Source organism: Lonchura striata, chromosome 2 (assembly GCF_046129695.1).
Source record: "Lonchura striata isolate bLonStr1 chromosome 2, bLonStr1.mat, whole genome shotgun sequence".
NCBI lineage: Eukaryota > Metazoa > Chordata > Aves > Passeriformes > Estrildidae > Lonchura > Lonchura striata.
Window position 1 is genome coordinate 49,452,130 of NC_134604.1, and position 14,402 is coordinate 49,466,531.

General features: G+C 38.7%; 1 protein-coding gene across 13 annotated transcripts in view; it reads right to left on the bottom strand.

The window, feature by feature from the left end:
• The window catches only part of LMO7 (LIM domain 7), a 132,103-nt gene that overhangs the window by 45,234 nt on the left and 72,467 nt on the right, over positions 1–14,402 (bottom strand). The window contains exon 1 of one of the 13 annotated variants that reach the window (XM_077781365.1): positions 6,024–6,113. The exons of the other annotated variants lie outside the window; for them this stretch is intronic. The gene's annotated coding sequence lies outside the window, so the exon portion shown is untranslated. Of the gene's footprint in view, positions 1–6,023; positions 6,114–14,402 lie in introns of those variants that run through there. 13 annotated transcript variants of the gene reach the window in all.

The following is a 14,402-nucleotide window of genomic DNA, read 5'->3' on the forward strand; positions in this document are numbered from 1 at the left end:
CAACAAAATAGAAGTAGAAAACAAGCTGTTGACTTTGGGAATATAGTCTCTATTAGCCAGGGAGATCACACAATCATAGAATGGCTTGGGTTGGAAGGGCCCTTAAAGATCATCTACCTCCAACCCCTCAGCCATGGGCAGGGACACCTTCTGCTAGACCACGTTGCTGAAAGCCCCATCCAGCCTGGCTTTGGAACCCTTACAGGGATGGGGCATCCACCACTTGTCTGGACAATCCATGCCAGTGCCTCCCCACCCTCAGAGCAGATAATTTCTTCCCAATAGCCAATATAAACTGACACTCAGTTCAGATCCTATTCAGTTCCCCATTCCCTCTTGGTCCTATCACTACATATCCCTGTAAAAAAGTTCCTCTCAAGATGTCTTGTAGGCTTGCTTTAGCTGCTGGAAGGCTGCTAGAAGGTGTCCCTTGTGCCTTCTCTTTTCCAGCCTGAATAACCTCAGATTTTCAGTTCCATATGAAAGGAGATTAAATTGTAACTTTTCCCCTGATTGTATTGTTTTCTAAAATATTTGCCTTAGACAACAGAGAACACTTTAGCCAAGAGTTAACTTTTCAGACCAAAAAATGAGAAACTGAAATGGGGACATCTGGAGAGAGATGACGTAGGGCTGAAAGGATGGCTTTGGGTTCTTTTATACAAATATATGCTTTCCAAAAAATATTAAATACATATGCAATATCTAACATTAGGGAACTTTATACACAACACAGAGTCCATAGCACACCTTGGATGTGTACCAACAGACACTCAAAGTTGTTCTGTTCTCCTTCTGCTCATTTCAAGAGCAAGACGAAGAAACTTCTTGAATGGGGGCTCCAAAAGCCTCCTAAGTCCCCAGGACTGGACTGCAGACAGTGGTTGAACAACATTGCTGCCTGCACTGCCAGCAGTTATAGAAGAGCACTTGGCTTAAGTACACCAAAACAACTCTTCACCTGCCCCAGATGTTGGTTTGGAGCTGGTTCAGCTACAAACTTCACACACAGCGCAGCAAAGGGGTTCAAACAGAAAAGCAAAGACTTCACATACAGCATCAGAAAAACCTATTCAGAGCTCCCTAACATGCCAGACCAACAATATGTCAAGGTACTTATCCCATTTCTGCCTGTCCAGGAACACACTAGTCAAAGGTTACAGGAAGAAAAGGAGAATAAACCATTCAAGAAACAGTTAAGAGTTAGTGTAATGAGGACAGCGCTTGGTCACTCTTCATGGAAATGGAGCAGTCAGTAAGACGTGACAACCATCAGGGACACAGACCATCCCTTCCCTCCTCCTCCTTCTTCTTATTTTGAGAGCACGTTTTCCCACTCAGTGGCTCTGCCATGCGCACTCCCACATCATAAAGAAATCAGGCTATCAGGAACACAAACTCCTGATAAGAGTCTGATTTCCACAGTCCTTGCATGAAGCTTCCATCTCATGCCAGAGAGGCTTCTGGCTTTGTAGCCAATGACCTCTTTTGCACAGATAAGGAGGAACCCTGCCCTCCTTTAATGTGAAATATTTACACTTTTTTGTTTGTTTTTTAATCCCTTCCAAAACCCATTGCTATTAGTTATTCACTCAAGACTATTTCTGAAGAAAAAATTTCCCCCTTTTTTCCAGTAGGCTAATTGTTTTGCCAGTGTCCATGTTGCAGGGCACACCACAGCTGTGACTTAATGTGCTACTAGAGACAGGCTGATTTCCCTGGCAGAAAACTGAAAACTATTCTTATGCTAACATTACACTTCTCATACCTAGTGGAGAACATTTTAAAGGTTAGCATTCTTTATCCTCAATGCCTTTTGTTAGCAGAATTTCTGCTTTTGTTTGCAATTACAAAAGCAGAGACCCTTGCTAAGGATGCCTTAAAGTTTGCTCCCGAACTTCAGCAGCCCAGTGAGGAGGGTAAGACCCTGCTTAGCTGGCAGGAGCATGTATCCAAAAGGCTGCCAGCTTCATGTAGACCAAAGCTACAAGACTGAACACAATGATGTTCACTTCTGCTTTCCTTGAGTTCTCTGAGATAATTTCAGTCAACCATTTTGCAACAGGACCAATATTTAGTTTTTTTTGTATTTCAATATAATTTCCTTATTGGAATAACCATAAATGCACTAGGTGTGTGTATTTGGACTAAAACCAACACAAAACTTAGGCCATTCAGGTAAACAAGAGAGTCTGAGACCAAAAATGCAGGCAGGTAGATATTTCATGAACAGACAGAATGACAGACCTGTTTCATTCCTGTTTATTCTGCTAACAACAGAAGCAAACAGACAAGTTGTTTACTCTTCATTTGTGAAGTTTCTTCACTTGCATTACTACTCTCCTTCTCTGAACTGCATCTATTGGTTTGTAAACCTTTTCAACAATTTGTCACAGTAGACACAGTCTGAACAGAAGAGGAGAAGAAAAAAAACAAGAGAAACCCTGCATTATTTGATGGTGCTTAACCAAGGAAAAGGATGATTCTGAATGTGAATGTACTGTCCTGGATTCTGTGTTAAATGATAGGTATGTAATTTTTTTTGGTCAAAAAATCCTGATTAAAGAAGCAATGTTGTTACCTTACTGAAAGGTCTTAAAATTAATTTTTGACCAACAAATTTCACAGCTACATCTTCTCTGGGACATGCAACTTGCAGAAGATGTACTTTGGGTTCACTTGCTAACATTCTCCATGTGAAATAAGAGCCTTTAAAACCTTTTACATGTACAATTTGTCCAAGCTCATCTGTGTTTAGTTGCACATGCAATTGCCCTATTCCCTTCCAGGACACTCCATTTAAAATACCTATTGTGAAAATACCTATTGGTTAGAAGTGTGATAAAAACTGAAGAGCTTTTAGGAGGAATTACTTTTTCCTGTGAGTATCAAAATAGAAGAAACAAGGCTTTAAACTCAATTGTAGTAAATGAAAATGCAAAATTGAATAATTCTACTATATAGGAATATACATATATGCATAGAATAGTGTTAAAATAACATAACTACTGTCCAATCTATGCAAATCATTCATCTAGGGTCTTGTGTATAACTCTGAACAAATTAGTTCATAGAAAGGGACAAGACAGAGGTACCAGACTCAAGCATAACGAATTCTTGGCTGCTGTAAGAGTAGACATGACCCTACAACTCTTCTGACAAACTATTACCTAACAGCAAACTCCCGCTCTCACCTCTAACTCCCCTTTGCAATACTGCCTCTAAATACACAGGGCTTCAACACTCAGCTCCTCATACATTATTTGAATAAACCATTTAGAAAATAGAATAGAAGAACTTCAGCAATGTAGCTTTTAAACTTTTGAAACACTCTGAGACACCTCCAACCTTATTTTAAACATAAGCCTACAGCACTGAAGTGCGTGCACAACTGATTGCAGAGACATTTCTCATACAACAGCTAACTTAGGAACTGATGGGGTAGCTCACTTGCTGAAATATCTTCGTCAATGCAAATAAATGCCAATACTACATTTGGTTACTGTGAAAGAAGTCTGCTTTTCCCTGTTTTCATCCAAAGTTGTCACAAAGCCAGCCCAGTTGATGCTAATAATATTCTTTATGAATACTGGTGTAACCCAATTTCTGGTTTGAATAGGAGAATAACTTTCAGTATAAAGTTTTATGTGGGCTGCAGCTTTGCCCAGGAGGGCACAGCCAAGGCATCTTAAAACTAATCTGCTGAAAGAATTCAGTTCCTCCCCACACAATAATGCAACACTACTTACTAAATCACTTTGTGTATTTTTAAACATTAACTTCTCTGTCTTCCCACAGGATTTTTATATCTCCTTTTGTTAACAATACAGCTTTGCTAAAGATGTCTGAACTAAGCAAAGAAAGCTGCTAAGTAGAGCAGCTAAGATCTTACTGGAAAAAATTTCTTATAAATACTTTGTCTGCTCTTGCCACAGTCTCAGCATTTAAGCATTCATTCTGAAGCTCAAAAAAAACCCAACACCAATCCACCTATCCTAACCTCCATACCAAATTCCAGCTAACAAAGAGGTCTCAAAATTGTAAAAGTAGAATCCTGATTCACAACATGTGAACCTTAAATGTTGGCAGTGGTATTAAGTTTACATACAACTTCATGATTAGCCACCCTGGAAAAGATCACCTAGTCACCGCATGAAAGTCTAAAGGCCACGAGACAACAACACGAGGGGGATATTATAATAGTAATTGTGAAGCACAACCGCATAAGTCCAAGTTGAACACTGATGAAAAAAGATGTGGAATAACCACCCATGGAGAAATAATACCTTCTGTATAAATCATCTCATCTACGTCAATCCTTGAGCAAACAGAAGAAAGACAAATGGGACAGGAAGAGCTCTCAGTGGTTGGTGCGTGATACGGAACACCTCTGGTACATTTGAACACAACACATATTGACAAACATTACTTCCAGCCAGCACAGACCGACAGATGTTTCTCTAACAAAGACTACTCTACAAAAGTAAAGCAAAGTGACATGGCAGATCAGCACAAGGCTGAGCCACAGCGTAAAAAATTTATTCTCAGCTCCACTGTTTGCTCAAGGTTAAACAGCAGAATTAGTCACCAAGGCCCTAGCCTTACAATACAAAGGCTTTGGCAGCAGCTCCAGCTTAAGGATTTCCTGGTCCCCCTCTCTCTTCCAGCCACTCCTTTTTGCTGCCCCCGTGGTTATGCCAACACAACCCTGAATCACACTGCTGTTCCATGCTGCCAGAGGGCTACACCTGTTTCTATGAGTTTTTCCTAATATACATTTTCAACTTCCAAATTAGCTTGCTAATCTGTTTTAGATCATGCTCATACAAGCAATTACACCAGCACCATGGCAGAGGAGCAGGCTGGCGGCTTGGTGGAGGAGGACTCTGCTCCAGACACCAGTACAGTGAGAACCCCCATGTGATGACCCTGAGACAGAGGTGCTCTGTGCTTCCCATTTTTAAGGAGTGAGGAAAACTTGCTGGGATTATTTTAATACATTTTGGGGCATTTAAAATAAATTTTTAAAAAACTGTAGACAGTCATACATAGTACTTTTAAGAAATCATGAACTAAAATTTAACCAATTATAAAACATATCCACTGACACCTCTCCAGTGCCTCCATATAAAACAGCAGTGCATTTTAATAAGCTAGATTTTTTTTTACTTATTTCAAAAATTTTTAAACAATAAACTCAACAGTTTGGATTTATTATTTTTCTGACACATGATACAGTCTTGTTTCCCCAAATCCTAATATGTATTGAATTCCAACAATAGCAACTCATGATGTCAAATCTACTTTAACACTTCACTTTATTATTTTCCAGGAAGAACAATGTGGAGCTCAGGACCACATCCAAGATACCAGAAGTCTGAGCAAAATTCTGGAAGATTATTTTAAAGCATCCTGTTCAGAGAAGGGTCTGTTTCTCATATAGAAACATATTTAAATATAGTTATCAATTGATGATTTAAAATAAAAAAAAAAAAAAAAGAAAAACCAAAAAACAAAACCAACAAAGAAGCAAGTTTGAACGGAGATTCCTCCTCCACAAAATAAGGGTTAGCTGCCAAGAATACATGTGGTCCTGTCCAAAGAGATAAGACAAATCTGAACCATTTATGGGGAGAAAGGAGGAACAGAGACACTCCCACTGACAGAAAGGAATGTGGCAGTGACAAATGCACCCTGCCCAGTGCCAAACCCATCCCTTGGTGACGAATACTTCAGAAACCCCAACAGCTCCCAACCCTGTTTTCTGTTCTTTCCTCTGAACTACAGATCTCACAAACACAAGACTTGAATAGATTGCTATTTGAAAAGAAGTACTGATGCTCTCCCTTTGAACTTCTGTCCATCAAGGCAGCAGTCACACCTCCAAGATGCCCTTTGAAGGGCTTGGAAGAGCCATACCCTGGCCCAGGAGCTGGAGCAAATCAGCTGACTGCAGAAAAGCCCACTGCCCAGCTCCTTGCCGACTCTAGGCGCTCAGCCCCACACCGACCAGCTTCACTTACAATTCTGAGGAAGATGTCAGAGGATTTGAAGGACTCCTGCACCCCTGCCGGGTATTGCTGTGCAGGAGATGAACGCTGCCTGTCCAACTAGCAGCGGGCTCGTGCTAAATTTCAACCTCTTTGGCCACCTACTCAGCTGCTATTAATATTGCTGTTATCGGATTTCACTGAATTCCCACGTGCTGCTGAGAATAGAAAGGCTCCAGTGGAAGATGTGGCTGCTGCATGGGTACAGAAACATGAGGACATTCCTCCAGCACTTGGATTCTTAGCAAATTGATATTCAACCCCGAGAGCCACAGTTCACTGCTGAGAGTGCTGGAAATAAACGAGCCAAGCTACGGCTGCAGAGTTAGAGAAGAGCATTTGGAAACACACCTTTATATTTGACTAAAAAAAGCACATACATTTTCCATAGCAACACATCCACCAACTCAATGCCACTCATCACAACAGCACACAGAGTCAGGTATAAAATGACAGCAGAAAGCATTTCTCCGTGCTCCTACAGAACCCCTGGCTGACAGCAAGGAACTCCGTGGCCCTGATGAATGAACAGCCTGTCTCCAGCCTGCGCCCCCACCTACTAAAGCTGAGGGGTGGAGGAGAAATGCTCAAGAAGGAAAAGGCAGAGAGGGACTAGAGCCAGCCAACATCCTCCGTGGGAACACATCACCATCCATGGCTTCAGAGTCTATCTTCTCACACCGCCTCTTGAGCATGGTGCTTCCTTGCTGAACCACCCATTATGCCTCCACACCATTCTGAAATCCCTTATCAAAACAAAAACAGGCACTTCTAGAAAAGTGCATCAACCCCAGCAAGTCACCAGACGATAACATTATCCATTTCCTCATGCTCTTTTCCGACCCCTCCCTGGGTGGTCCATCTCTGCCAGCTTCCTCATATTCCAGTCTAATCTAGATGTTTCCCCCAAAGAGAAAACTAGTATCCTGTAGGGAAAAAGGCATGCCTGTCAAATAAAAAATAAAAATTAATCTCCCAGAAGAACAAGCAGAAGAGCCTCAGTGATAACCTGAGCACTCCTTGGCTCTTGTCTGACCAGTGAGCAGGGCAAGTAGTATGGAGCACTCACTGCAAGTTGCTGCGGCAAATAGGAAGCTGATAGGATCATGCATCTTCCTGCTCAAATATTAAGCTCTATTAAAGAAAATTAAAGTTGGACTGGATGATTTCTGAGCTCTTTTCAAAAATAATTTTTTCTAAAATTTATAATAATTAATGTAGATTTGTTGATTGGTCCCTTTCTGTGACTTTTTCTTACACCATTCCTAGCCTTCTCTAAGAACTCATCAGCTTCACTAATTACAGGCAATTAAACTGTGTATTTCTTGTACTGTTTTGTTTGCTTGGTTTTTCCAGGACAAAACTAGAATGCTTTGCCAGTCTGTATTGGGTACTTTCAATTCCAGATCTAGACTGGCACCGACAAAAAAAATAATTCACCAGATATTTTATTTCTGAAATCTAGTGGTCACGTGCCATACACTTTGGCCAAGAGACATAAGAACACCACTGAGTTTTATGAGAAAAGATGGACTCTGCACAAAGTATTAGAAGTTGTGCAGTTGACTCTCAGCTCAGTGTTAGGAGTTCTCAAATCACCTTGTTAACACTCAAGAGGACTTTTTAATTTCACAGGTGAAATTAATTATTTCTCAAGAAAAAAAAAAAACACTGTAATGTACACAGTATTTTAGATAAATTGATAGACAGCTATAATATCAGTTCTTACAAATGTTATAGGTTTTTATATCTTCTTAAGTATTTAGAATTTGGAGCATATAATTTTGCTGAATCTCTCCTTTTATTGCCGTGCTGCCTTTTTTTCTTTTATAAAAACCTGTACATATTTCAGCTGACCTTTGCACAAGGATTACATTAAATGTTCACACCCCCCCAACTTCTACCTTTTTTTCTTCCTTGTACCTCAAGAATCAACATACTTTCATCAGGATCATTATCTACATTAAGTTCTCTTGCATTCAGTTTTAAAGATCCTTGACCTTCATTCCCTCACACAAATCTAGTCCATATTGTATAAATTTTGTAGATTAATTTGAAGAGAAGTCAAGATGGGGAATGTGCCATTTTGCTAACAATCTTTCCAAAACAAATAGTTGGTATATCTGGGGAGTCACTTAAAAATAAGTATCAAAATAGACAATTAAAAGCAATCATATAAGTTTTTAGAAATATATTCAAAACCACAAAAACGTGCAGCTGCTAGCTTGCTCAAAAATAGTTCAAGAGCATTATAAAAAAAAAAAAATGTAAAAAGTCTATTATTTTCTTCAGCTAAGCTACAGCAACCATGCCAACTCAGTATTTTTTTTTCATGACATGACCAAAACTCATTTTCTCTACTGCCTGATGCCTCTTTGCCATTATTAAGTATTTCCAAATCATTGTCCTTTTTACTCCCAATTCTCACACCTAACTGGAATATTTCAACATCCCCACTTTCCACATAAACACCAGAAGTGATTTTTTAGACTAGCCCTCAATACTGACCACATTTATTCCCACCAAGCCTTGATGAGACATGTCTGTACCAACTCCAGGTATGAATAAACAAATCACTGCAAGGTAAGTTAGGGTAAAAAATTTTCCACCTACCAGCTACTCCTAGCAACTGCCTATGTGCACTCGCTTACACTTAACCACCAGGACTAACACAATTGTTAAATTTGGATAAAGCACTGAGAGGTGGTCCCTTGGGAAGAGCTATGATTTGGCAGTTTATACAACATTGCTTGCTCAGAGAGAGATATTTTTATAGCCTCTGTACACAGGGAAGAGGAAAAAAACCACTCCAACAACCTCCTTCATTCGATCTCCTCCCTTAGTCCATGCCCAGGGAAAGATCCAGTAAATGTAATTCTTTGTTATCCTTACATCAAGCAAGCATGCAATGATGCAGAAGCGCCTTGTGGATAAGCAATACAGTTTACCACAGTTTAGAACACTCAAAAGCAAGGTTTACTCAATTCCTCAGGGTATGCAAAAAAAAAAGAAAAAAAAAAAAAACAGAACTCAAGCCTGTGCTGCATAATTTATATAAGATATTTGGCAATGAACATACCCTCTGATAAAGAAAAAAAGATGAATGACAGTAACTTGTACTGGATATTGCTGTATTCACACTGTGCTTACATTGAGCTTCACCAGTTCAAATAGGCATCTGCTTGGCTGCTGTTGTTATGACACATACTCAGAGAACAATTCAGAACACAGGTGACTCAGAGTTACCAACAGAAGCTACAGATGCCCTGTTCTGAGCCCATAAAAGTAATCCAGGATTCAGTCCACCCTAGTCATCATCTCCTCTGGAAAGCCAAGACCAATAAATGCCACGTATATGTATGAGGGATAGTTATAGCTTCTGGAGAAGAGGCAGATCCCCACCATTTTGGGGATACATGGAATTTAAAGCACCTGGGAGTCACTTCACAGATTTCCAATAGCTCCTTTTTTTCCTCTAGAGCAATTCCAATATAGTGCTGGCCAAACTGTTGCACAGGAGGACAGAGAATAGGAGCAGTATATGTGCCAGACCCTCTTGTCATTCTAAACTGTTGTTACATTATTGAAAAACAAATGGTTTTTTGTTCTGCAGTTCAAAGAGGGACTACTAAAAGCATAGCTTGTGGGAAAGAGTGATAGAGCTAGGACTTTGAAAAAATTTACATTTATTGTTAGAGATACAGAGCAAAGATGAAGAAATGGAGGTACAAGGTAAGAGCAGCTTAGTCCGTGATAAAGATTTTGGAAACAAGATGAAGTGACGCTGCATTTGTCCTTAAGTAGAAGTAAATCACTACTGCATGACTGAATAATTTAATTAAGTCTCTACACTTGGACTAAAAGCTTTACAAAACTACTGGGTTTTCTCAGCAATATTCTGGCAAAATATTTCATGAGCAAATAAGAAGCACTGAAAAAAAAATTATAATGCTTCCCTTTTGGAATTTTGCTATATTTTCTCTATATTTCTTTGTGTTACCTTAGCAACGCAGAGCACAACATCATCACACAGAGCCCAAGAGTATGAAATACAGTCTGAACCTGACTCCTCTCTATTAAGCTCCGTTCTCTATTAACTTAAGGTGATCAAATACATCCAAAAGGAATGAGATATGCAGATACAACAGAACTTCATTATTTCCCATGTTTTCTTGATCTGCCTGCATTTGTAAAAACATATTTAGAGCTAGGAAAGAGCTTCTCAATTAAAGCAAAGTCAAATACTAATCTGTGCAAGGTTAACAGAAAAAAAATACTGAATGAAGATGTATTGCCTTGAACCAGCTCTCCCAGAAGACATGGTGTTAAGTAGCAGCAAAATTTAAACCAAAGACAAGATACAAAAATCAAGCTACACCAACCATAGCACACTTAAGGTAAAACATGCCCATTTCTTTTAGGGAGCAGACAGGATCTAAGACAAGGCTATATTATTTTCCACATTTCCTGCAATTCTCACCTCCCATCCTCAGCTCTTGAAACATCCACCATTAAGACAGCTCCTTAAGTATTCTGCTATTCTGATTCAGTTTTCTTACAGCTTCAGATTTACTTCCATAACATTTGAAATATCTAAATTCAATTTGTTGCTATCAGTAATACTGGATAAATATTACCTTTTTAAATTAGCTTTTTTTGGGTGAAAAACAATTTTTCCACCCCAAAAGCAAACAGTGCGTTAAGGCTACTTGGAGCAGCCAACACAGAGGGTAATTTTAAACATTTGCTCAAAACATTAAAGTTTTTGGGCCAGGTTTTCTGGCCAAGTTTTTAATGTTGGAAAAATGAATGCTTCTTTACTGTAAAGTGAGAGAATGGGTAAAAGTCCAAATACTTGCTTTGCCAGAATGTTAGAAAACTTGTGTGGGAGGCAAAAAAAAGAGGGGTGGGGGGAGGAGAAAAGATAAGCTAGTCTGACCATATACCTCTGAAGTTGGAGTTTACATTTATTCTGACCATCCCAACCAACTGAAACCAAATGTGCTATTAGTCACTTAGGAGTTTCTGTTGTAAAATTAGAGTCTGAGAATAAAAACTTGAAGAAAATTAATGATATGGGAAAACAATCCTAGCCAGGGAACTATAGATGATCTCACACCACTCTTTCACCAGTACTCATGAAGTATGTAATTTGTATCACAAAACTGATGACTGAGGGAAAAAAAAGGCTTAATAGACCAATTAAGACATCACCAAAATGCTCCAACAAGCGATTACAACTAAGTCTGCTGGTAGGGAAGTAGTGGAACAAAACTATCAGATTCTGCTCCAAGTGAGGCCATGGCAATATTCCCAACATCTTTAATGAGTCCATGAGTAAATACTAAATTTGGAATCTTCCTTCTCATGAGAAAGAAGATACTACAAGCATCAAATCTTGGAAAGTTAGCCATCTGCAGAATTTCACCAGCTGCCCAGCCAGATGAAGCACTGGAGAAGTGGGTTCCTTAAAACACACATGGTGGTTGTAAGCTAACCTTCCCAGAAGTCAATCAAACCGCAGAGCCAAAATAACACAAAAGTAACACTCAGGCTCTTGACAGGATTATTGTATAAATTTTTTGTCCAACAATCCTTAGAATTTCTACACAAAAAACAGGCACTCTTTATCACCAAGAGAAGATTAACAAAAACCTTGAGACTCTCATCTAGGAATCCACAGCTTTTGAAAACTAAGGGTGTCTCAAAACTTCTGTGAAACACAATCATTACGGCATTTAATCACTGGAAAGATTATCAAACTAATGGTTAAACTGAAAAGTATGTCAATAGTGCCAATTTACTACAAGCTGCACCTTCCCATGGGCCAGTACACATGCTGCATTAGCAACTGATCTCTTAACCTTGGAAATGTCTATGGAAGTATCCCTTTTGATCTCAAGTGTTTGGCCCTATTTATTCAGAAATCCCAACAGCAACAGTGTTGTCACTATATTCATAGATTTACAGTTCAGTGAAAAGCCAAGACTTTACCATCATCCTGCAATTAGGACTGATAATCTAGACAGGGTGAAAAATTAAAAGGCAGTTCAATCAAATTAATGGGATGTCTCTCCTCTTGATTATACTTATTTTTACTCGAAACAAATTACAGTTGCAGAAGAATCACACAAAAAGTCATCTCAGCAATCTCATCACCAACATGCACCTTACAACACTGAGACTCAGAATAATTACCAACATCTCCCCTTCTTCTTTTCACCTTCAGGCTAACAGAGCTACAGGAAGGAGTTAACTCCGTGTGGAGGAGGAATACCCAGTAGTACCCTCCAATGAGGAGAGGATACACCAATCTCTGCTGGCGGCTTAGGAATAAGTTGCTAAATTGCAGTGAAACACATCTATTCCTTGACAGGAAGGTATCTTAGAAAGTACAGGAGAAAAAAGCAGGATGAAAATACCTTCACCCTTTGACCCACAGACAGTACCCATGGATGGTAAGCTTGAGTATTATCATCAAGTTTGGTTTCCAGACAGCAAACTGTTGACTGCATTACCCACACAACACTGAAAGAGTTTTGCAATAGGCTACCACTTTCTTACTGCATGAAGATAGACAGGTGGAATAGACAGGAGGAATTTCATACCATGAAAAAATAGCTCAAATGTTCTTAACGTATTATCTTGTCCCCATTTCAGTTTAGATGCAGTTAGTGGTCCACTTAACCTGCTACAGTAATATATTTTAAAAATAAATATAATAGAAGTTCCTTTTGTAGACAAGGGGTTTTTTAAGCTAATGAAGGTACAAAGATATGCAAAAGTCTTCATCATCAAGGAAATGCATTTATGGCAGGGTGGAACAGTACACAAGTTTCCAAAGATACTAAAACATAGCTCATTCTGCCATGTAAGTTATGCAAGCATCATCTTTAGTAACAAAAATCAGTACTATCAAAAGCAATCACGATATAACAAATCGGCCATCTGTTGGACGCTGATTTATTGAGAGACACTGATTCAGAACCCCTCCAATAGTCAATATATTTAATGCTCAGAAAGAAGATAAATATGAAGCCACACTGCATTTAAAGCTCTTCCCTTAGACAGCACATTGAATCCATGTAAAAATATGTGCCCCAAGTTTTTTTCAGGTAGGAAAGAATCTGTGGAAGCTTCTGCTAGGGAAAGAAATCCAGAACTGTTGCATGAACTCCAGACAGAATGTCAAACATGTAATTACTTGACATATTATTAAAAGTAACATAGTTATTACTTAAGGCCCTGAAGGAAAAACCCTGACACAGGATAGGTACACAGGTGAGTATACTTGAACTTTTTTTTGCATAGTAAAGTTCCCAACAAAAACTGTACATTCCTTCAAAAAGGAAAGCCACGAGGAAAATAATAATAAATGAAAAACACAGATATATCATTCTATGCAAAGAGAAAAAAATGAACTCTCTTCTCAAATGCACTCTCAAACTTCCTCTCCTTTTAAGTGGTGACATTAAAATTGATGAATGCTGATAGCAGAGAAATCAACAAATTGGATGTGAAGTAAACAGGCCATTTAAAATACATAAATGCACATTTAAATTAAGTCTGTGCTGATTTTCAATTTGTAAAATCTCATATGCACTCATTTTGAGTGTCATACCAATTCCCCTCAAAAAGAAGTTCACTAACACATTCATGATTACAGAACAGCTTACAGAAACAAGAATTTATTTTAAATTCTACTTTCTTCAAAAAGGCTTTTATTTTTGCTAATTTTAGCTTGCTTACAGGATCCTGTGTTTCATGGGTACAACTAAGGCTTGCCAAAGTTCTTTCACAAGCTAAAGACTGGCCAGTGAGATCTACCAGTAGTAACAGAGCTTTAGTTAAAAAAAAAAAAAAGAAATTCCCTTTGAAAAATTACACATATAATTATCCAATGAACATGACATCACAGTATTTACTCTCTTAGGTAATTTTTAATTTTATTTCAGGCACTAAGATTAGAATGGACTGAAACTTGCTGTATTTAATGTGACTTTTTCTGCCCTGTCTCTTCTGAAAGTGTTGACCATCTATACCCAGTTTATCTTATACTTTCCTCTTTTTTCCTTTGTATCTTGCTGTGTTGACCATCATTTTAAAAAGTCGCACACTTTCAAATTCAGGCCATAAACTAACCTCTGCTGTATCCCATGCCACTAGGGAAAGTACAAGGTAATGTTTTCAAAAAACTACCCACTTAATATTTTTTTGTACATAAGGACTGGGGCATTACACACTTTAATAAGCAAATGCATGGAAACCTGTACAGCTACCTTTTGTAATACCATTAAAGACTAACCTTTCATAACTGTCATCTGCTCTCTACTTCAAAGTGTGCACTCTTTG